The following is a 26,325-nucleotide window of genomic DNA, read 5'->3' on the forward strand; positions in this document are numbered from 1 at the left end:
TTCATAGTATTTATTATTTCTTGGATGTTATTTCTGGAAGGAAAACTGACTAGGGAAGACAAGGGTAGGCACTGTTGTAGCTTTATGGTCATTCTTTAAAACTTAATCGAATTTTAAATATAAATAATCAGACGAGGGGGAAACCCTTATGAAGCTGCTACAGTTGCACAATTAGCCACTAGATGGCAGATGTTCCACTGTAAGTTGATAAGCTTCACTAAAGATAAAACTGCAACTTTTTGTTGTCGCAGCTATTTTTACAACGTTACAGCACTGAGCGCATCAGAAATCCATTCTGTGTTCCTAAACCAGTCAAGTTCTGCATTTGTGAAACTACTTAGTGAGTGCTGACATATTTTCCTGTTCTACATCATGGAGTTGCATGTTTTACACACTTGTACCATGTTTTATTAAAGCTTTTAAAATGATTGGCTATTGGGGAAGAGAGTGTTTGTAGTTAGAGGAAAATTTACTCATATTCCAGTTTTCCAGTTTTATGTCATATTAGAAAATATCACTGCTTCAAAAAACTGTTTTAGCAGTAAAAAGAAAATCATATTTGAAAACTAATAGAAACATTCAAGCTTGCCACTATTATCAGACCAGCAGTAAGTTGGTAAAAGTGCATACATAAAAATGCGAGAACCTACTCAGCTCCATGGCACTTAATAAATCTTCGAATACAAGTCGGTTGACCTAGCATTTACCAGTGACCCATGCAACGGAGGTGCCAATGTGGAATGGTAGGGGTGAGCATTTGATAGCAGCTCACGTATTTTCAGAAAATTGAGGCATTCTGCCCCATTGCAGTGCCGACATCTACAGGACAAAGAGAGACAGAGGGGGACAGAGAAGGATGTGTATGACATACACCATTCTGCACATGGGCAGGGGGATGTGTGCTTAGCTGTGCCAAGCTGCGCTTACACTGTAGCCTTCATGAGATGTGTGGAGGAAATGCTAACAATCCTTACAGGAAGGCAGAGCAGACACATCAGCCACTGGGGAGATTGGTGCCTGGATGACAGCCTCCTATGACAAGCTCTCAGCTATAGGGAGCAGCAGCTGAGTCACAGGAATGCTGGGAATAATCAGGCATCACATTTACCCATGCTTGTATATATATCTCAACCACTGAACAAGTAGGTAAGTACCTGTTAGTCATAAGTATGATGGGACATTCAATGGTAAACTTATAAAACTTTATCCTAGGAGGAGAAAACTGCATGGTTGTGACAAAAAAGTTTCCACCATCGGTCAGGAGTAGGCAGTCAAGCAAGTTGACAGGAATCTTAAATGCATCATTAGGAAGAGTAATGGAGTAATGCTGAGTATGAAGTTCATGGTATTTAATACTTTGAAGGATAAACACAAGGGTTTTCCAGCTATGTTTGTAGCACTGGTAGAGCACAGTCTAATACTGCACCAAATTCAAAGGGAGCTACACTGCTTATTATGATACCAAAGCCAATTTAGTTTAAAGTTTTCTCATGTTAAACATCCCAATATCCCCTCACTGAATTTGTTTGACACTTCTTCTCCCATAATCTCTATGGACCAGATCATGGAAGCTGTTATAAAAAATACAATTAGTAACTCCGTGGGCCTGGACAATATCCCAGGCAGCCATCTTGTAAGCTCAAAGTACATTAATGATGAACCCCTCATTAAGCTTTTTATTCTCAGGTTATTCATGGGTATGTGCCTTCTCTCTGGTGAAGCCTCTTCTCAAGGATAGTGTTGTAATTAACCATGGAAATTATCATCCGATTATTCTCACTAGTACTACCTTTAAAGTCATATAACAGATCTTAGTATCATTAACAGTGAAACTAGTAACTTACAAACATTTACTCCTAGTCAGTACAGTTTTGTGAAGTGGAGGTCTTGCTTGCTTAATTTGGTTGACTTTTTTTGATAGCGTGACTGATGAGATTGATGTCAGGGTTATTCTGTCCATGCTTCTTGTCACAGTCTTGCTAAGGCAATCAATACAATTCCCTAAGTAGACACTGTTGATAAACTTTCAGCTGAAATATTAACCATTACATTAGTTTATGGATTGCTAATTGACTCTCTGATCATGCAAACTGGCTGATAACTGGTGGTTGTCCCATTAATATTAAGGTATGCAGATGATATGGTTATAGTCTGATCTTACAAAGCTGACAGCTTTCAAAAAAGCAAACAAAAATTGCTGGTCTGGGATAGTATCACACAAAAAAAAGCCAACACTCCAAACAATAAACTAAAAAGAAGCCTAAACCATGAATGGAGGCCACCACTTTTAATAATCCACAGATAAAAACAATAAACACCATGCACCATAACATTTATTTATTTTTTTATTTTATTTTATTTATTTTACATTTGTTTACCAGGAAAGTCTGATTGGACACAGATCCTTTTTCAGTGGAGGCCCAGAAAGAAAAGCTCCACATATATCACAGAGACATAAAGTAACATATACAAGTACAGAAGAATAAAACTTTCATTTAGCATCAGCACCATAAAAATCACATAAAAATAAAATCACTGATAAGCACTTTAATCCAGTAATCCACAAGTCTTCATCAGATAACAGTATCATACAACACAGCTATTCAAATATCTCATGCTTGGCGAGATATTTAAACAGCTTGGCGAGATATTTAAACAGCTGTGTTGTACGATACCGTTATCTCACGAAGTCTCGTGGATGATGGGATGAAAGTGCTTATCAGTGATTTTATCTTTATGTGATTTTTATGGTGCTTGGTGCTTATTGTTTTTAACTTTGGATAATTAAAAGTGGTGTCTCCATTCACGGCTTCGTCTTCAGCTTCGGCTTCTTTTTAGATTATAGTATCACAGAATTTAATCCGCAAGTTTAGCATCTTCATTCCATCAATGTGAGGAACTTCTTTAGAACAGGAAGTTAATCATCTCATGTGCTTTAAAAACACTTCCCTTTACATAAGTTTACATACTAAGAATATTTTCTTTTTTTTTCTTTTTACTCAATTGTTTTTATTGAAACTTTTAACAACCAAACATTAATATATGATAATATAAATATTATAAAACAAATATACATATGTAAAAAAATAATAAACTAAAATAACTACTTGCAAAGCTATCCACTATAAAACAAAGCTTTTTAAACAGAAAAAGAAATGTGATAAGAGTAGTTGCTAGTTAATTATTAAAGTCTGTTTATCCAGCAGTTGTTTGAATTTCAACCATATATTATATGAAGAAGTGATTCTAGATGTTCTTGTCTTGATTGTGTTAAGTTCAGCATGACAAACTTCAGTTGCTAAGTGTAAAATTCCTTCATAGTAGGAGCAGACTGATTATTCCATCTCTTGGTGTTGACTTTTCTTGCTAATGTTAAGATATTCCATAAAAGAGGACATTTTATTTTTGTGACACAAGTGGGAATGGGCGTATTAAGTAAAATAAGAGATTTGATCAGCATAGGTTTATCATTAAAAACAGACTGTAAGAAAGAATTCATATTATCCCAATATGCTTTAAGTTTTATACAGTCATAAAACCTATGCTGCCAGTCAGCTTTAACATTTAGTTTACATCTCCAGCATCCTATCCCTTTATTAAATATCAATTCAACTTTACGTGGTGTGATAAAGGTTCTGTGTAAGAACTTCCACGAGAATATCCTCCACCTTAGTGACGAAGTAGTTTGTTTTAATGACTGGAGTGTTCGTTTTTTTTTATCATCTTTACTTGGGGAGTTATTAACAAGTCTAAAATAATCCCAGTAGCTTTCTGTTTGACATACTGTTGATTTCTTAAGTACCTTATATATTTTAGATAAAAGTCCCTTTGCAATTATATTCTGGTGCATTAGAATAATAAGGAAATCAACGAATGTGGGGAATGAATTTCTTATTATTGGTTGCATGAGATTAATCTTATGTTCAGCTAATTGTCTACAGTTTTGAATTTCTAACCACGTCTTTGCTTAACTCAGACTTATTAATGATATAATCAACATTTTGTAAATTCCAATTGTGTAGTAATTGATACCAGTATAACATGGTTTTGTCTTTTAATACTATTTTGAGTGTAGGCAATTGGAAATGCAAAGCAAATCCATGCTTTATATTCAGGATTCCTGAAAACAAATATTTTAAAGGAGGTTATTATTATACTAGTATAATAAGAGTTAACTGGGGTTTTTTGTTGTTGTTTTCTATAAAATAGTCTTTTATTAACCAATGAAATATATTAGTAGCTAGTTTAGTATGATATGATTTTTTTTTTAATTATTGGATTTACACCAAATACCTCCTTGAATATTTTTCCATTTGGCATTATAATTGTTATTTAACCAAGAAATAGTCTTAACAATTGAGGATAAGGAATATAATTCTAAATCTAGAAGACCAATACGAGCCAATGTCCAGTCTCTAATGTGATGGTTTAAAGTCAATCTAGGCTTATTATGAAGCCACAAAAATCTAAGAAACAAAGAATTATACTCTTTTGATTTATTGCACTTGTACTTGCTTTATACAATGATCATAACTGTTTTTGAGCATTTTTTCAAGTATTTATTTAATTTTGTGGAAAAAAATTGTCATTTATCTGTTTGTTGGCTTTTCTAGTTCTGTTGACCTCCAAATCAACTTGCAGAAAGGAACATTAGCCAGTGACTTAGTTGTTTGGTACCTGTGTTGTTTGTTCTTTAATCTGCACTTGAGAGCTGCTTCTGCTATGATTTTACATTAAGAAATTCCAGGATCATCCATCTTGTTGCAGAAAGTATTTACCTGGTCTCTGTAAGTTATAAATCACAGCAGAAAGTTCAAAGTGTGGTTGTTTATTAGCTAGATGACATAGGAGTCAGTTTTCAAGCTTTTTTTCCTCTGGTATAATCAGGCAAGTTTGCATGGAGCTGCCCACCAAGCAGTGGCATTTGTCAGTACCCTGTACAGTAAGAAATGCCTAGACAGTAAAATTTCCCTATAAAGTTAGGGTTAAGTGCAAAACCTGGTAAATAGTGTGATGTTGTGCAGAATTAAGCTTAGAGCGGCTAACTTGCACAAAGAATAATACTACTATATCCTAGCACTTTATAACATCTTGTCCTTAACCCCAGAAACTACCTTAAGAAACCCCTGTTAAAACCCAGTCCTTAATCCCTATTACAAACGAACAATATGGATATGCAATCTCCAAATGTCTCTATGGCCAGCTTGGCAGATTTGGGTATCCTAAGGCAATGTAGCAACTGTCTCATACTCTGACACAACCAGTTAATCATGAAATAAAAATAACACTTTATGTGAGAAATACACAACTTCCTTGGAGGCCAAAATCTTGCAAACAAACAGATTTGTCAAGAATACTAACACACACACACACACACACACACACTGTTCACCAAACACACAGATTGTCTTATGCCAAGTCACTTAAAAGAAACTTTCCAAATCTGAAAGGCCTCCAAACTCACGTAACAGCAACACAGCTCCTCAGCAATCACTAAAACACACAGAAGCACCACCAATCATCTCATGTAAGCCTACGCCCAATAGCAAAGCTCATAAAACAAGCATATTCTTTATCTAATACTTTTGTCATTGGGAACTCCATTGTGTAACACTCAGATGTCCCAGTCACCAGATTAGGCAAGGAGAAGCAACAATTAATTGGCTATCTACAGCCAGGATCTGCAAAAGCATCAACACGGTCAAGTCACTTCACCCCAGGTACCAGTATGATCCTATCATAGTCCATGTGGGTGCAAATGACCTGAGATGTTCATCTCGGGACTATATGAAAAGAGACATAATTGATCTCTCAGAATATGTGTCACAGATAGGTATGAGTCTTGTACTGAGCACAATTCTAACTTCACCAAGGAAGATTTTGCAGCATGAACATAAAATGAGTTTAATATTTGCCTTAGTTTTTGGTGTCACTTCAGGGGAATCCAATATCTATCAAGATGGGAGGATGTGGTCAACTGACCATGTGGTTTTGCCAAGGATGGGCTACACCTGCCCCCCCCCCAAGTTTTCAGATATTGGGTAAAATTTTATGCAAACTTTAGGGCCTTTTTTAAGCAGTGCAAAAAGCAAAAACTACCAATATAGTCCTCTTTATCACAACGGAGAGAGTAAAACTCATCCCATAATTATCTGAGCTTTACTGTTGGCAAATTCTGATTATACAATGACCCCCACATCAATATTCCAAAACTTGTACGCTGATTGGTCAGCGTGCCTGTTGTAAATCAGATTTATACTAATGGAAATAGATCCGGTCGCCCGGACTTTTTCCATTAGTATAAGTCTTGATTTTTTTGTGTTTTTCATAGAAATGGAGAATGGAAGAGCTCCATTGCTGTAATCTCACTATGTTAAATGAGTTTAACATAGCGAGATAGCTTTAAAAAAGGGAATGGAGATCTTCCTTTCTCCGTTGCGTTTTTTAAAGCTATCTCGCTATGTTAAACTCTTTTAACATAGCGAGACACATTTAAAAAAGCAATGGAGATCTTCCTTTCTCCATTGCTTTCACGCACAGCTCTGATGTACTGCGTAAGCATACGCATGTGCAGTACATCAGAACTGCCACAGAATACCGGACAGCTGAGGAAGGGCAGCACGGAGGCATTATACAATGCCATTATTTAAGAAAAGTTAAGTATTTTTTATCTTAAATAATGTCATTGTATAATAGCAATAACCCACTTCTGGGTGTGGGTAATGCTGGATTTACCCACGGTTGTCTTTGTTTGGCCACTCAGGCTTCACCCTCATGACCAAACCACACCAACCGTGGGTAAATCCCGCATTACCCACACCCAGGCGTGGGTTATTGCTTAAATAACCACCAGCAAAGAGATGGAGCTGTACAAAAAAGCAGATGGATGAATTTGCCAGAAAAAAATTCAGACCTGTATTATAAGTATACTTAAGAAAGTCATAAATCATTGTCTATAATAAATTTTTTCTTCACTGAAATCAACAATTCTAAACCAGTACACAATGTTTAATTGCATAAGTTTTTTGATCTCCACAAAGCATTATGCCTTCAGCTTTTGAGAGACGTGTGATACCTAAAAATAATCTTTTTAAATAAAGGTGGACTCAGCTGAGTATCAACAAGATGTGAGGGACAAGACATAGATGGGTTAAACTTAAACCATCACACAGTGCTTTTCTACACAACTTTTGTTTCCTAATGCAATTTCTGCTGTGTTATTACATTCCAGCCTAATGTAAAAGAAACTTTGACTATTCCTGCCAACCATAAAACTGTCAGTGTGTCACTAGAAAACGTGACTAACAGTTTTGATGACAGTCTTCATTTGCAAAATACTTATCTATAGAAGGAATATGAAGAATTAATCCTTGTTTCACTCTGACTTTATCTGTACATAAAAAAACATCCCAGGCACTAGCTAGAGTACAGAGAGAAAGACCAGCAGGCAGTCTTAAAAAAATATATATACAGCCAAGAAGGTGGATAGTGGGTTTTACATAATGATTAAGGTCTCCACCTCATAAACACAAGGTACTGGGTTTGATTCTTAGCTTGTATTAATGGCTAGGCTTAAAATACCCTTCTTGGCAGTTAGGCCATTGTTCACATTTGAAATCCTGGAAGGTAGCCATTGACTACCAGCTGATGCAGCTATGAATTTTATGCTTTTATGTTTTCTTTCTTTTTTTAATTGACTTTAATATTCCCCTAACCTTCATTTACTGAATAGCCCTATAGAAGGCTTTGGGCAAAAAAAATCCTATAATTTGTATTGTCAGGCTCTCTAGATTCAGCGAGAATGGCTGGCTAACACTGGTCAGCCTTGGTTAAAATATTGCTTACATTTACTGGCTCACTGAGACCATTCCACTGGTGTTTCCTTTTATTTATTTAATGCTACAGACTTTTGTTCTAAACTTCTGCAGCTGTTGCTTCTACAGTCTTAAAGAGTTGCTCAGGGTTATTGCCTAGAACCCCCCTGTTTGATGTGTATCCTCCATTCTGTGAGCTCTTGTATGTTATATTTCCTCTGAAAAATATTACAGAGCTCCATCAGACACAGAATGTTTATTCTCAAGTATTCCAGAGATTTTAAAATTGTTTGTTTTCAGGTTGATGTTTCCTGAATAAGTATTGGTTCCTGTGACTGATTCTACCTGGGAATAGCTTCATTTTACTTATTTGTTTGCTTTTTTGTTTATTTTGTGTATTAATTTATTTGTACAACAAGAGGAGAAAGCTACTACATGACAGAGCAAAATCCCTAAAAGGGAAGGCATCTCTGATCAATACTAGCAAAAAACTACGATCACTCATAAAATCATCCAAGGCCAACTTTGAGAGAAAAATCGCTAAAGACACAAAAGACAATCATAAGGCCTTCTTTAGCTATGTTAGAAACCTGGGTGGAAACTCCCAGATATGCTCAGAATTAGTCCAAAATGATACAAAAATCAGTGAACCCACAGACATTGCCAACATACTGGCAGACAGGTTCAGTGCAAATTTCTCCCCTCCCTCCCCCAAAAGGAGAAATATCTATCCCACCAGAGTCTAGCCTCCCAAACATCTCAGATGCCCAGGTGAGAGCTGCTCTCTCTAAAGCAAAAAACACAGCATCAATGGGAACGGACGGTGTCCCCGGCTGTGTGCTACACAAACTCAATGAGGAACTAAACCCACACATAAGGCTGCTGTTTAATCTTAGCCTTACTACAGGATACATACCCAAAGAATGGCGTACAGCAACTGTGGTCCCACTCCACAAAGGCGGTGCTTCTACGGACCCTGGAAATTACCGCCCCATAAGCTTGACGAGCCTTGTCTGCAAGGCTATGGAGAGGATCATAATGGAATTCATAAATAAAGACATTGGGGGCCTACAGACACTGGATCCTACCCAATTTGGCTTTGTCAAGGGCAGATCCTGCCTCTTGAACTTGGTCGACTTTTTCGAAACAGTCACTAAGGCCATTGATGAGGGTAAGGCAGTTCACAAAGCCTACCTTGACCTAGCAAAAGCGTTCGACACAATACCCCACTCGGGCATCATAGAAAAGCTAACCAGCTTAGATGTAAACCCATATGTCACAAGATGGGTTGCAAACTGGCTCAAAGACAGAACCCACAGGGTTAGAGTTGCTGGTGCCATGTCAGACTCTAAGCCGGTCACGAGTGGTGTCCCACAGGGCTCAGTCCTGGGCCCCCTCTTGTTCGGCATTTATTTTTCTGAAGTGCAGGCAAATATAGGGGGATTGTAGCTGACAAAATTTGCAGATGACTGCAAACTGGGCACCATAATTGACACTCCATCAGACACAGACATCCTCCAGAGAGGTCTCATAGAAATGGATAACTGGTGCCAGAGCCATGGCCTTAAGCTAAATGCCAAAAATGTATAGTCATACCCTTTGGGAAAAACAAGGTAACCCCTAATTACCACATAGGTGGTAATCCATTAAACACAGAAGAAGTTATCAGGGACCTGGGGACCCAAGTTGACAGTAACCTCTCTTTTGACACTCACATTGCCAAAGTGGTTAGGAAGACCTTCTACATTGCCCACCTGATCATGAAGGATTCACATCCAGATCAGGAGAGGTCATTGTACCCCTGTACTCTTCACTTATCAGACCAATGATTGAGTACAATGCCCCATTCGAATGTACCTTACCCGACACCTGCAGCAGTTGGAAAGACCCCAAAAGTTCCTCACCAAAAGGATAAAGGGGCTCAAACATATGTCATACGCTGCCCGACTGAAGAAACTCCAGCTCTATTCAGTCGCATACCGTCTGCTCAGAGGTGATCTGTGCCTGACATACAAGGCCATGTCCAACCCAGAATTAATGGACATGCTCCACCTCACAAAATCCAAATCCACCATAGCCACGAGAGCAAGAGACTTAAACCTCAACACGGATATAAATAGGATGTGCTGGAGGGACAGATTCATCACCCAGAGACTCCCTACACTATGGAACAGAATCCCAGTCCATGTGAGGCAGAGCCCCTCACTGACTCTGTTCAAGAAAAATCTTGACGAGTGGATGGGAGATCGAGGGTTTACCCGGGAATCATCTCTGTGTCACTGCTGGACAGAGGCACAGCAAACTAATGGGTATAGTATTCTCATCCTAAGGGGTGGTGAAAGCCACACACACTCTGGCTAGGCTTATAAATGACCAAACACACCAAACCTCTCACGTGGAGCAATGCACGGCCAACCAAACTATGCAAATTACACAACGGCCAGCAAGTTATGTTCCAAAAGCATTTTATTGAAAAATTTACATAGGATATAAGAATATATCCTGCTCCAAACCGGTTTCGGTTACCCTTCTTCAGTGGAGCAATGAAAAATGTAAAGAAAGCCAACCACAGCATCTGATACCATTTTATAGTGTCAGTCAACACAATCAACCAATCGAAATTCAAAATTAAGTTTTTTGTATTGAATGGACCCAGCACCCCATATTATGAAAACACAGATTGTTATATAACAAATCATATATAATCATAAACAAACATGACACAGTAACATGCCTAAATGCATCAAAAACAATATATATAACTAAATAAAGAAGCCAAATATTGTGTTTGGGAAAATCAATCCAATCACATGATCAGAGTCAGATCTAAGTATGTAGAACAAAATAATTCATAGTGTATTAAATCAGCAAAGGTAACTAAAGGTCTGCGTCAGTGTAACATTAATAAATTGTTATATAATATTCTGATATTATACCAGATCATATATATCATACCAATAAAAATATATGTCAAAGTAAATGTATTATAGATGATCATTAATGCCCGGCGGAAATAATGCACCCAAATGTATGATCCAATATTTCTCTTTTTGTGTCAAAATATTTTCCCAGCCTTGTTGATGACTCCTATCACCAACAATCCGGTCAATAATAGTAAACTTAAATTTTGCCGTGGGATGTTTAACAGTGTATAAATAAAGGGCATTAGTTGATTTCTTGTTTCTGATGTTGCTCCTATGTTCCCCAATTCTGATTTTAAGAGGCCTAGAGGTCTTGCCCACATAAAACGCAGAGCATTGACAAGTGGCAAGATATATCACCCAACTCATCGAGCAATTACCAAAAAATTTAAGGTCATAGACCTTACTGGTATTAGCACTACTAAAGGATTTAGATTTGTTAATATCCAAACAGGACATGCAATGTCCACAGGGAAAAGTGCCTATCAGTTCTTTGCCCATAATAGTGAGCTGTTTGTACCGTGCCCCTCCACTGCCATGATGTTTGAAATGTGAAAACATGGAACTTAAAGTTTTGCCCTTTCTGTAAGAAAATTGACAACGTGTACCAAGGTGTTGTCTAAGAATGTCATTAGCCATCAAGATATTCCAATTTCTATCCACCACTCCTCTAATAACCTGATTATTCCTGCCATATGTGGTAACCAATCTCAAGACCTCATCCCCTTTTTTATCTTGATGATGGTCCTGATATTGTAAAAGCTGGTCCCTAGTTTTTTTGTCCGACCAATATTTGGCAGATTTGATATCAAAAACAGAATACCCTCTGTCATAGAATCTGTTAACAAGATCCAAACTGGCTGTCTCATAGTCTTCCTGACTGGAATTAATTCTTTTGATGCGGCAGAATTGAGATTTAGGGATGTTCCGGACAGTGTGGCGGGGGTGCATACTTGAGGCATGCAGCAGTGTATTATATTCAGGATATTTCCTGTATATTTTGGTGCCTAGTGTGTTATCTGGCTTCCTATATACACTAACATCCAAGAATTCAATATTGGACCTGCTGCTGTTAATTGTGAATTCGATGCCCCAAAGGTTACTATTAAGATAGTCCACAAATTCTTTAAGATATTCCGCATCCGCCCGCCACACCATCCAACAATCATCAAGATATCTGCGCCAGATATCCATTTCTACAATGTAAATATTGTGAGATGTATCATAAATTAAGTATTCTTCTAGGTACGCCATGAATAAATCTGCGTATATGGGGGCAAAAGATGCCCCCATAGCAGTGCCTTGTAACTGCCAATAACATTCACCTTGAAAAAAGAATACATTTTTATTCAAAACATGCTCACACATACAAATCAAAAGTGTATTAAATCCAGGCCGATATAAGTTAGATTTCTCAAGCCAGTATTGTAATGCTTGAAGACCCGCCCAATGGGGGATGCTGGTATATAAAGACTTTACATCCAAAGTGCAAAGTAACCAATTTGGTTCAAGTTCCATCTCTGCTATGATTTGTAGAAATTGTGTGGTATCCTTGATTCTAGCTCTTACCTGAGTGAGCAAGGGTTTTAGATATTCAGTCAAGAACACTGAAAGTGGTTCAGTTAAAGAACCATAACCAGACACAATAGGACGGCCAGGAGGGGAAGTCAGGGATTTATGTATTTTTGGCAGTAGGTAAAGTATCTGTTTATTGGGATCCTTAACTGTCAAATGTTTAACAATAGTATTGGACAAAATACCATTCTCAACTGCACTACTCAGGAACTCATCAATCTCCTTTTTAAAAGTAGTGGTCGGATCAATGTCCATTTTCATATAACATTTGTGGTCAGATAACTGTCTTAATCCTTCCTGTGTATAGTAATCCATATCCAAAACCACTACTGCCCCACCTTTATCAGCCTTAACAATTGCAATATCATTGTTATTTCTTAATTCCTCCAGTGCCTGTCTTTCAGTCTGCTGAATATTGTCTGATAAAATATTAAAGCCATATGGCGGAAAATGTAGATCCCTAAGTACTGCCTGTTGAAAGGCTGTAACATGCATATTAGCCGGAGGTTGAAATGTTGATTTGAGAAACCTAAAGTCAGTAGATCTTTGAGCTGTATTATTTGTCTGATCTGAAAAGAATATCTTAAGGTTTAAACGACGGCAAAATTCCAAAACATCATTTACAATTTGATATTGATCACAAAAGAATCCAGGTACGAACCCTAAGCCTTTATTGAGTATTTTTTCTTGTTCCAATGTTAATTCAACCTTAGACAAATTAAGCACATTTTGAAAGGTAGTTTCATCTATTTTAGAAAAGCTTGCACTATTCCATCCATTGATTCCAAATCTGAACCTATTACGGTGTTTCCTCCCCCCGCGTCGTTTCTTCTTACCCCAAAAGGGGTAGGTATATTACTTCTTTTCTTATAAGGTGAGTGGTCAGAGGTAATACCCTCACTATCAGTGGGGGAAGACTCATCACCCGAGGTGCTGGTATATGTCTGTTCCCTATTTTTAAGAATTAGTCTAGGTCGTTTCCTAGTTCTGGCACCACTCTTACCCATAGACATATCTTTGAATCTCACTGATTTCTGAAGCTCAAAGGGACGTCCCCTGGCATAATCATTAACGTCCCTATTAAATTTTTTAACTTTTCTATCTTTCGTCAATTTGTCGTACTGAGTCAGTTCTTTTGATAAGTTAGCAACCAACGTACCATAATTGGTGTTGGATTCAAATTGTTTACAAATACTGCTTAACTCTTTAATCTCAACAATATTTGAGTCTATTGTCCTTTCATAATAATCTGTCAATATTTGTACAAACTTCATGGATCCCTCTTGAACTGCCTCAAACCACTCGTTGGTCAGCCTCTCTTCAGATCTGCTGACCATGGGCTTTAACTTAATTCTAAGTCCACGTGGTACTAGTTTTTTATGTAAATAAGCCTTAAAAAGACGTAGATGCCAAATATTTGCTCTCAGCCCCTTAAAGGCTTTCTCCAAATTACAAAATGCAAATTGGCATCCATCACTAGAAGGAGTGGTTTGTTGATCCATAGTACTGTTGCTTGAGATCGATTCCAGTCCAAAGACATAGATATCCTCTCTATCAGCACACATACCCTGCAAAATACTATCCAGATTCATAATGACTGTCCCAGCAAAACAGGAAAGAACGTGGTGCCAAAACTGGAAATAATCTCAAAGGACCTCTGCTCAGAAAAGGCAGGAGTAAACTATATCCAATTAGTATATTAGATATAAAAATACCAGTAACTCAGGGGAACACCAACAACACTAAGTCCAGCAGTATCCCAAAATCAATGTTGGCCACAAGAAACACACAAGGTCCAAGGTAAATGAAACACCTCTTAGGACCTAAAAAATAATAATGGCCAAATAGATAGATGGGTAGTAGTAATGACTGATGAGTAAATTCAGTTCAAAAAATCACATGACCAATCCTATCACATGGCCAATCCTATCAAATAGTTCTTAGGAGCATAGTCTAAATATTAGCAAGATAAACAACCTTAGACCATCAAAATGTAACTAATACAAAAGATGTCCAAAATATTGATGTCTAGTGAAAAAAGATACAGTCTGATATCACAGTGACCAAATAGATAAATGAATGGTAATAATAATGACTGATAAATAAATTCAGTTCAAAAATCCAGATAACAAATCCTGTCTGATAGTTGTTAGGAACATAGTATGAGTCTGGCAAGATAAACAACCTTAAACCATAAGAATATAGGTAATGCAAAAAAGGTCCAAAATATTGGTGTCTAGTGAAAAAAGATTCAGTCTTATATCCCAATATTGGTAATGAGACTGGTAATAATGTGTTGTACCAATATTAATAGATGATTTCTAGTAAATACCATAAGGCTCAAAAGGCATAAAGCAATACCTATATGATATTTTATCCAGCATCAAACCTACATATCCATAGTATAATCACAGATGTATAAAACACCATATAAAAGTAATGTCTACCTGTACTGTATATCAAAAAAATATAAATCCTGATATTACCATATAACTAAAGGACCTTTGGACCATACCGGAGTAGAAATACAACTACACGGCATAACCGTAGTCCAAACAATCACTTGGATATCACAAAAAAGTCTATCCGATACAATATACACAATTTGCAAATCAAAAAGCACAGATCAGCCGATTCACAAGCACTATTGAACAAATGCCAAAAGAGTGCAAAGAGACACCCAAAATTATAACCGAAGTTTAGGCCCACCGTTGCTCATACACCAATAGTTTAATACATCCAAATTAAGAATGAACTTATTGGTAAATGGTTGGAAGCATAATACTATAAATATGCATGAAATACCCTAAATAGTGTTATCATAATCCCCCCATACCATCAGGTAGAACCACACACCGACACAATTCAGGGTGTACAATGGACCCAAAATGACTTTAGTGCAAACCTGATGGTAGATTATCACAAAACTTGTATAATCCAAACAATATACAACCTAAACCAACCACTATCATATAGATATCTGGGTATATCTAGAAATGTGGCTAGAACAACGGCTCACTCACCACGCTACTTTGTACTCAAAAGAGTACAAAAAAATACACCAAAACACTTGCGCCTAATGTTAAAAACACAAGCATTACTAAACCCCATGCAGACTTGCAAATGTAACCCCAGAATACCTAATTTGTATATAAATACAATACTTGTCACCATATAAATACAAATATTTGGCTTCTTTATTTAGTTATATATATTGTTTTTGATGCATTTAGGCATGTTACTGTGTCATGTTTGTTTATGATTATATATGATTTGTTATATAACAATCTGTGTTTTCATAATATGGGGTGCTGGGTCCATTCAATACAAAAAACTTAATTTTGAATTTCGATTGGTTGATTGTGTTGACTGACACTATAAAATGGTATCAGATGCTGTGGTTGGCTTTCTTTTTCTTGGCAGTCTTTTGCTAAAATGGGTGTTCGATGTTTTCATCTCAACCATGTGGTCTTAGATTATGTGGAATTTCTATGATCTGAAGGGGACCCATTTATGTGTGTGTATATATATATATATATATATATATATATATATATATATATATATATGTTTTTTTTTTTTTCAGTTGTAGCAATTGTAGCATGCCATGGCCACAATGGCATGCCTTCAAGTGGTTAAAGCTGTGAAGTCATATTTAGAGGTGTGCTGCATTGGCAACACTGAGGAAAGAATTCTTGTCTTATGATTGTTTTGTAACTGCATACACTATTATTAGTGGAAAGTTTTGTAATGAAATCTCAAAGAGGGACAGAGTTATACCCTTTTAAAGGGTAGCTGAATTCCTATAAGACTCACAATGCCAAGTCCAGGAATATGGAGATTGAATGACCACAAATCCAGGCTTACATATATTACGTCTGAGATTGTCATTACACAAAATATTCCCTTTTCCCTGGGGTATGCTGATCTCAGGGTGGGTCTATACAATTTTGGGGATGTGGGGGTGTTGGTGGAGCTTGTCACCAGAAAAAAGATTAAAAGAGAAAACTAATTATGAGTCCCAGAATGTGAAAAAGTTAAACTATAGAACAATGAATGTTAGCAATCTCTGTTCGCCTTTAAAGATCGTGTAAACTTTTTTTGCCATTTCTTTTTCTTGTAATTATGCTGTCATCTTGTAAAGTCAGCTGTTTTATTCTAAACTTTGTAGGTTTTACTTCATTTACTTCACTGGAACTATATTTATTAATTTTAACTCATTACATCCGAATGATGCCTCCAGGTGCATCTGCAGTTAAATCCCACTGATGCCTCTAGGTATCAAATATTGCTTGTTCATATTTTCATCAATAATTCCAAAACCATGCTATGTACAAGATTTTAAAAGATTTCATCTTAAAGCTTACACATTAGCAAACTCAAGTGCATTAATATTTGACTTCTGTCTAGTGCAGGTAAATAGATAGTAACTGTTGTTTTTATTATATTAATTTATATAGATATAATTTTCACATTTTTCTAAATATCTCAACAACCAAGTAATACAGACAGAACTCCTTAGCCTCATGTGAAAGCTCTAAGCTAAATGAATAAAATGCTGCTAACAGTATGTGTGTAACTTGTGTGTTGCTGAGATATTTTAAGTTGTTTACAAAATATTACAAATGTAATAGTTACTCTGTTTACTGTGACTTATAAAATTCAGTTTAAGGCCTGGAACCTAAAGAATATTACCACTATAAAAACAGTTAGTGCTGAAGAGTTTGCCATTTATACGTTTTTAATAATCCTTATGGTCTCAGAGCTATGAACATTTGTTTGAAATGCGAGGACATAATTTGATTCTGTGAAAAGGCTTAGGATCCACCCATTGGAAGTTACAGTGCAAACTTCCTGAACTCCATTGGCATGCATGAGTTGATAAACTGATATTTCTGTTTACTGCATGCTAAACAGCTGTCTAGTTAATTTCTGATTCCATGTCATCCATCCCAGCCTTCTGATGATGCATCAGAAGAGAGAAACAGTTCTGTAAGGTGTTGGCATGTTTTCAATAGTTTGCAGCAGATTTTATTACAAAGTAACCAGAATTCAGCACAATCAGTTACTAAGTCAGACATTAAATCAATAAATAAACACAGCTGTATTCAAGTGAAAAGTAACAAAAGGAAGATAGAACAGGATAAGATTCTTATAAAGGTGCATTCTGGTTACTTAGTCACAACATTTATGCAGACTACTGAAAACATGCCAGCCCACTACAGACAGTCTTTGTGTCTCCTGATAAACATTGAAGATTCCTAAATATCATCAATGAACACCCTATATACAAGAACTCCATTTTATTGTGAGACTGGAACTGCCTCTCAGTAAACTAAAGCACCTACACCTCCTATGTAGGGTATGCTCAGAAGTTTATAGATTTAATAACTGCTATAAAGTAAACACAAGAAAACATGTCTAGCCAGATTCTATTAAATTTTAGTAGTGTTTATTATAGTTTAATAGAATATGGTTAGCCACATTCTCTTCTGTTTACTTTGTCATAATTTGTATTATTTTTGTATCTTTGATAACTCCCTGGAGCTTATAGTTGGTAAATCCATTACAGAGCATAATATTCTCAATCTGGTCCTTACAAATAAAGTCTCTTCATGAAATATTTCCATGGTATTTCCTTCCATGAATAAGTCAGACCATAAACTAATGATTTTCACTATGAAAATCTACAAAGTCCCTGCAAGGAACATCTTGGAATTCATCAAATTTTATAATGAGGCTTCAAATCCACCTCATAGGTTAATAAGGGTAAACTAGGCTAATGACCACTGGGGCCTTTTTAAGCCTAGTCATGCATCCCAAATTTCTAACAAGTTCTGATACCCTTGGTGGTATAAGCAGGGGCTTGGGAGATGAAACATTTACAATCAGGGGCCTGGAATATGAACTATTTACAGGCTGCTTGTGTCCATTAGAGTCTTGAGTGCCAAGCCAAGGGTGAATTTCTGGTTCCCAATCCAGTTGTCGTAGTTATATTTGAACTGAGTTAGGGAGTAACTCTGCTTCATGTGAATTGGATGCCTGTTCTTATTTATACCACAAACAAGGTCTAAATATTTAGAATGGGTATTTATGGTGCTGTTTGTTTTTCAGATATACAGGAAGTCCATCAGAGTGGATCCAAGATACCTTGTAAGCCCAGCATAACTCTCTCCTCAACAGCCTGTAGGAGATAAAATACAGGGATATGACACTGAGGCTGTCCTCATAGGGCATACTATTTATGCCCTATATTCTTTTAGTGAGGAGCCTCTGTAAACATTCCAGTTGTTGGATGAGCCTAGTTAGGTACATACCAAAAGGGGCATTATACTCCGTGACAGGTCTGATAAGTGCAGAATACAGTGGAACTTTGACCTTCTTGGACCTAGATTCCATACATTTGTTTATAGGTTGTGTAACATAAAATGATTTCCTCACTACCATAGACGTGATATCAAAGACTAGATTACTGTCTTAAAATGGCACACAAAGGCAGTTAGCCTAGTATTAGTCTATGAACCTATGAACCTATGTGTGTCCCCAAGTCCCTAACTACTGTGTCAGCTCTTGGTGATGTGTTGTCAATATGATACTTACCAGGGATATCCAACATCCCAAAGGATACTATTATGCATTTATTGGCATTTAGTTTTGGTCCATGGCTCTGTCATTACTTATTTGTTTGTATCAGCCCTTCTCGGAGAACATTTGTGTAGATGTGGGGGATTCTATGACTGCTACTAATTTATAATCATCTGCAAAATTGGACAGCCAAAGGCCCTTGACATTGGCTTTAACTTCAGACCAGTAGATGCTGTAAAGACTGGTAGAGAAGGATAAAGGCTGCCAGCCTAGTCAAATAGAATGTGATACATAATTCTGGCATTTGTAAATATAAATGCAAAATACAGGCTGGTGTCTTAAATGTAAAGAAATGCTGTTTCAACAATGTAGCAACATTGCCATCTGCTGGAAGGAAAACTAAGCCAATCATTTCAAAAGTTCTTTGAAATTAAAATTATGTTTTGAATGTTCTTTGATCTCCAGAGCTCGGACCCATTTGGTCTGGGCTATTACATTCTTTCTATTGTTTTAACGTAAGGAATAATTACTGGAGTGTACATGTGAAATGTCTTTTATTGCTGTAGTTTCCTGAGCAGGTGTTAGATTGTTAAATAATGTAGCCTATTAGCCTGGGAACTGATGTAATGTGTATACTGGGAAAACCTAAGTGTCAAACATGATGTAATCTGGGAGGGCCCAGCAGAAGTGTTTGTAGTGATTTTAAAAACTATTGCTCAGAGAGAGACTGTAAGCATTTTTGTCTGACTATCCCTATCAGTACTGCCTGTGTCTTAAGTAAGTTACTTTAGAAGTGTTTTCTTGTAAAAATAGCTAGGACTATAAAGATTAGACTAAGTGTTTTTCTATTATGTCAGAACTGCACTACGGAATTTTTTTTAAGTTTCTGTGTGATCTCTGAACTCTTGAATAGCACTGTGGTGTAGTAGTATTGTCTTGTGTTTTTAGTATTTATTATTAAATATTTTTAAACCATTCTCAACTGTGGTTGGTTTATGTAGAGATAAGTTAATATCTACAGTACATTGCATATTTATAGAGATTACTGTCTAAGTCACTCCTATAGCTTTAGCCCTGGGCTATACTACCAATTGAATAATAATATTGCACAGTAATAATTGGACACCCTTTTAAGGGCCTTTGGGTAGCTGATAATTATTAGCTGGTGGTGGCAGTAATTACTATTGTATAGTCTGGGTAAAGGGGCACAGCTGGAGAATCTGTGTCAGCGTTTCCCGGGAGTATCTGTGAAGTTGTATAAATACTTAGCTCAAAGTGTGTGTGTGTGTGTGTGTGTGTGTGTGTGTGTGTGTGTGTGTGTGTGTGTGTGTGTGTGTGTGTGTGTGTGTGTCAGCTACTTGGGCAGGGACACAAAGCACTGGTTGGACAGAGAGGGTACTGGAGGTTAGCTTGCCAGCTAGGCTGAGATCTGGACCGTATAGCTGTGCTAGTGGGGAGTCTTACTGGGCACCTGGGGAGCAAGGGAGCAACCAGCCCCAGACTGACTGTGATCTCTGTGTGCACTTAAAGAAAATTGTACTTTACTGTGTGTATTTGTTATCCTTTCCTCTTATATGAGACGTCCTCTCTGGTGTTAGTGATGAGGATCGAGGCTCCTTGATTGCTGGTCCAGACCACTGGCATCACAGATGGCAAAAAGAAGCAGTCCAAGGATCAATCCTTCAGGGACTCCACTGGTGACCTGCCTCTTTGTAGAGGTAGACATCCTAGTTCTAACTTCCTAGATTCTATCTGTGAGTCAGCTGTATATCCACTGGGTTTATACCCAACCTCTTGAGTTTGTCAACTATGAATGAGGAGGATATTGTATTAAATGCCTTGGCCAGGTCAAGATAGGCAGTTTGAACTGCTTTGGCCTCATCTACTGCAATGAAGTCCACCTGGTTGTATAAGCATTTCCTGCCCTTGACAAAACCAAAGTAGGCTGGGTCCAGTGTATGTAAGTTTCCTATGTCATTATTGATCATTTCCAAGATATTTCTTTCCATGGTTTTGCATATGAGACTAGTGAGACCTAAGGGTCTGCAGTTTCCATGCTCCATAGATGGCTCACCTTTGTGGAGAGCGATTGCTGTTGCCATTCTGTATTTGTGAGGCATGAAGTCTCTTCAGAAGTTAAGGTTAAAAAGTGATTTCAGAGTGCCTGCTAAGTCATGTTTCATGCTATTTAGAAGGCAGCCTGGGATATTGTTGAGGCCCACTGATGCAGTGTTCTTGCCCTAAAAGAGAGAGAGAGCATTGAGGATCTGATCCTTAGTATTAGTTGGAGGAGTTATATCTGATGGTATTTTCTGAGGGGAGGTTGAGGAGAGAGCAAGGGGTAAAGTTAGAGATTAATTTCTCTGCCAGTAGCTTTGCTGTATCTTCTGGCTCAGTATCGGAGGCCCCATTAACAATGAGCTCTGCACACAGTTCTGTACTTGCTTTGAGATTGCATTAATAGCTAAAGAATGCCTTGTGGTTGCCCGTGCCCTTAGAGACCAGATTTACCTCCAGTTTGGCTTTGAAAGACTTTATTTGTCCTTTGAGTTGTTTATTTAGTTTGATGAGAATACTTTCATTCTGCTGGGCACTACACCTCCTAATTTTTGCCATGTTTCCTTCCTTCTGTTATACAGCCAATTGATGTTGTGATTCCTCCAGTGGTGGCTTGTTTTTCAAGTTAGTTTTTACTTATTTTTGGTTGATATAACTGTCTCTATGCATGCTATTAACATACTTCTATAGAGGTTCTGTGAACAGTTCTGTGTAGGCAGCAGTGTTCTCGGGGTTTAGTGGGGCTTGAAATTTTTCAAGGTTTCCACTTAATAGTTGGAAGTTAGTGTTAGAGTAGTTCCTGAATATTCCATGGTTAGCTGGGTTTCTGGATTTTATTTTCACTTCAAAGGATACTGTTTTGTGGTCTATTCTTACCAGAAAGGACATTACACAACAGGGTGTGTAGTGCTCTTCCATATTAGTGAGGACCAGTTCCGGTCTGTTGCACCCCTGGTCAGCATATTGACAGTCAGGTCCAGGAAGTTTGTGTTTACAAAGTCCAGGAATCTCTGTGCCTGCATGTTTGGTGTTGACTATAAAGTCGCCCTTGAATATGGTATTGGATTGGATGGTGAGTGTCTCCAGTAAGTTTAAATATGTGTTATGGGTTTCCAGGGTCATAGATGGGGACCTATAGCTTGCAGGAATATGGTATGGAATTTTTGTATATGGTGATATGAACATGGAATAGCTGAAATACATTGTCCTTTTTGACTAGCCTTGGGTATATTTATTTTTGATGTAAATCAAGACACCTGTACCTTTAGTTCCTGTGTGTGTAAGTATGTGGAAGGTATTATAGCCTTGTAGTGCCAGCGTGGTCGCTTTGGCTCTAAACCATGTCTCAGTGATTGCGCAGACATCAGCATTATCTCAGCAGGGGAGAGCTTGTAGGGAGTGAAGTTTCTTGTTTAGAATCCTAGCACTGAGCAGTAACACCTTAAGATTTTCTTGGTTTTGATTTGTTGAAAGGATTGTCAGGTTGGCATTGCCTAAAAAAGCGAATATGTGCGAGGACGATGTTTTAGCTAATATTTGAAAGCCTAGGGGGGAGAGGTGCAGACCATCCCTGGCAAATGTGTGTGGTCTGTTCACCATCTTTTTCCATCCTGAAAAATATTACACCCCTTTAAAATAACAACCAAAATTATTAAAGTCAGTTATCTTCTGTTCCTATTATGGTATCATCCTTGGAGAAAGTAGAATGCTGCTCAGTGCTAGGCTCATATCAGCGTGAGACACATGTTACTAGAGATCCATCATGTCTGTCTTCATATAGTCTAGAGAAGTACATCTCAGGTCATTTATATCCACATGGGCATACTGGTACTTGTGGTCCAATGACCTGAATGCATGCATAATCTGGTGGATCCTGGCCCCTTTTAAGCAAGTGACCATGACATTCTCCATACTCAGCCTAGTGAGAGCGACATCAGTGTGCCCCACAATGGATTCTCCAATGTCTACAGCACTGCCTTGTGTGATGGCTTGCCTTATGGGCTTAGAAATAAAGGCTCCATGAGATGAGGTAGTATACGTCGATGTGGGTTTTATTTTAAAAGAGTATATATGGGGCTGCTGAGGACATTTGTTATGTTTGCTTAGTCTAGGAGGTATTTGGGGTTTAGGAAGGTTACATTTAAGTGCCTCAGCATATATAGGTCCATGTGTCTGCTTCATGTTGTTTATGATGAGTACTTTACTGGCAACTTGATTGACATTAGGAGCACTTTTATGTGAAATCTTTGCTTCCATCCACATTGTGTAAATACATCTTTCACATACCTTAGCAGTTTGTTTGAGAATTAGCTGGTTATCAGTGCCTCAGGATGCCCATAAATACCAAGCTGGCAACAGAGATAATGGGAATGTTCACACCCATAACAACAGGCCCTTTTTTGTTGATTAGATGGTTGCTGTCAGAATGTAATATTTGGTTCACAACTCTGGTAGCAGTGCTTGTCAATGTGCAAACTAGCTGCCTTGTACACAACTAGGCATTAGTGAAATATCAAGTGTACTTTTAATGAGAAAATGTCAGGTTGAAGTGTCCGTGTCTATACAAACACCTGAGTGATATTACTTTAGCAGACCCTGATGATTTATGGAGTATTTAGGGAGATACTCTGATGTTAGGTTAGACAGTAGCTAAAAAAACAGTGCTTACTGAAAAGAAAGAATTAGCTCTGTCAAGAATGATGAATAGTGAGGATTCACCTAACTGGCTACTACTAGTGCTGGTCTCACCATAGCATCACACCACTGTGATTCAATGTCCCTTTGCTTCTTCTCATACCAGAAGCAGAATGGTAGCACTAATTTCAACATGAGAAGCAAGCTACAGTCTCTTTAGTGATCAGCGGTTTCATCCCAGATAATGCAGCGATCTGTAGGCTTGTTGTAGCCTTTTCTGGCAGATGCCAGGAATAGCAACCAGACTAATCAGGAATATCCCACATGGAAACTTACTGACCAATCAGAGACAGTCAGGAATCAGTGACCCTCTGTTTTTTCTCTCAACAGGAGCAAAACAGAAGCAGTAATCTTAAGATGGCTGCTGCAAAGCAGAATTTGGGCTCTCCAATGATTGGTAGTCTTGGCCACATGTTGCAAATTTTAAAGGAAAGATGGAAAAAAATGGTTTAATATCCTAAGAGTTGCAGTCTGCCCTAAGCAGTTAGGAAGTTATGAAAGATGGGGTAACTCGAGCTTTAGCAGTCGAAGAGGAGAGCCACTAATTTTAAAAGAACATGATGAATTGAATGGGGATAGGCATTCAGTATTTTATCTCTGTGGAATACAGTGGGAGGGCAAATCAATTTAATTAGCTTAAGGGATGTGACTTTACAAAGCGATAATTCTGTGCTTACTAACAATAGCCAATAAAAGTGGAGAGGGAAGGAATTAAGTGGTCAAATTAACATAAGAGGTGGGCAACTAGAGATACAGAGAGTGTTTAAGAACACAATACCAGGTGGAAAGGGTGGGGAAAATTACATTTCTGTGTGACTCACGAGACACAGCTTTGTTTTCTTTCCTAGTTTAAACATGCGATAGAAAACATAATTACATTAAAATACATTGTAATAGAAATACACCACGATTTAATAAAATAGAAGAAAGTAAAAAAACAACACAAAATACAAGAAAGCAATATAAAGAAAAACATAGTAGCGTCAGCTCCGACAATGACATAGCAGGTAGCTTTATGAAGTTGTTCTATGTCCATTTAGATAAATAGAACCCAAATGCTGGACAAGAAGGAAGGAAAACCAAACTACTCGTGCATTTAAAAAAAAAACTCCTGACTTTAATAGTATAATATAAGAACACTGGTTACAAGCCCCACACTTATAGGTTCATAGGTTCATAGGTTTATACTAGGCTATCTGCCCTAAGGCATTTATAAGCCTAGCCCAAATTTTTGTGGCTTACGCCACCCCTTATATGAAAAAATACTGTGCCCATTAGTTTGTTGTGCCTCTGTCCAGCAGTGACACAGAGATGATTCCCGGGGTAAACCTACGATCTCCCATCCACAGGTCAAGATTTCTCTTGAACAGAGCCAGCGAGGTGCTCTGCCTCACATGGACAAGGATTTTATTCCACAGCATAGGGAGTATCTGTGATAAATCCCTCCAGCACGTCCTATTTATATCCGTGCTAAGGTTTAAGTCACTTGCTCTAGTGGTTTTGATGGATTTGGATTTTTTGAGGTGGAGCATGTCCATTAATTCCGGGTTGGACATGGCCTTGTATGTCAGGCACATGTCACCTCTGAGCAGACGGTATGCGACTGAATAGAGCTGGAGTTTCTTCAATCTGGCAGCATATGACAGATTTTGGAGTCCCTTTATCCTTTTGGTGAGGAACTTTTGGGGTCTCTCCAATTGCTGCAGATGTCGGGTGAGATACATCCCGAATGGGGCATTGTACTCGATCATTGGTCTGATAAGTGAAGAGTACAGGGGAACAATGACCTCACTAGATCTGGATGTGAATCCCTTCATGATCAGGTGGGCAATGTAGAAGGTCTTTCTAACCACTTTAGCAACAAGAGTGTCAAAAGAAAGGCCACTGTCAACCTGGGTCCCCAGGTCCCTGATAACCTCTTCTGTGCTTAGTGGATTGCCACCTATATGGTAGCTTGGGGTTACCTTGTTTTCCCGAAGGGTATGACTATACATTTTTTGGCAACTTCAGGCCATGGCTCTGGCACTAGCTATCTGTTTCCGTGAGTCCCTTCTGAAGGATATCCATGTCCGATGCACTTTCCACTATGGTGCCCAGTTTGCAGTCATCTGCAAACTTTGTCAGCCAAAGTCCTCCCATGTTGGCCTGTACTTCTGAGAAGTAGATGCCGAACAATAGGGGGCCAAGGACCGAGCCCTGTGGGACACCACTTGTACCGGCTTGGAGTCTGACATAGCGCCAGCAACTCTAACCCCGGGGGGTCTGTCCTTAAGCCAGTTTGCAACCCATCTTGTGACATATGGGTTTACATTTAAGCTGGTAAGTTTTTCTACAATACCCGAGTGGGGTATTGTGTCGAAAGCCTTTGCAAGGTCAAGGTAGGCTGTATGGACTGCCTTTCCCTCATCAATGGCCTTGGTAACTGTTTCGAAGAAGTCGACCAAGTTCAAAAGGCATGATCTTCCCTTGACGGTTAAATTGGATCGGGTCCAATGTCTGCAAGTCCCTATATCTTTGTTTATGAGCTCCATTATGATCCTCTCCATAGCTTTGCAGACTAGACTTGTTAAACTTATGGGGTGGTAATTACCAGGGTCCGTGAGGCACCGCCTTTGTGGAGTGGGACCACAGTTGCCGTGACGCCACTCCTTGGGCATGTATCCTGTGGTAAGGCTGAG

This window comes from Protopterus annectens, chromosome 13.part0 (genome assembly GCF_019279795.1).
Source record: "Protopterus annectens isolate FY-2018-M chromosome 13.part0, PAN1.0, whole genome shotgun sequence".
NCBI classification, from domain to species: domain Eukaryota; kingdom Metazoa; phylum Chordata; order Ceratodontiformes; family Protopteridae; genus Protopterus; species Protopterus annectens.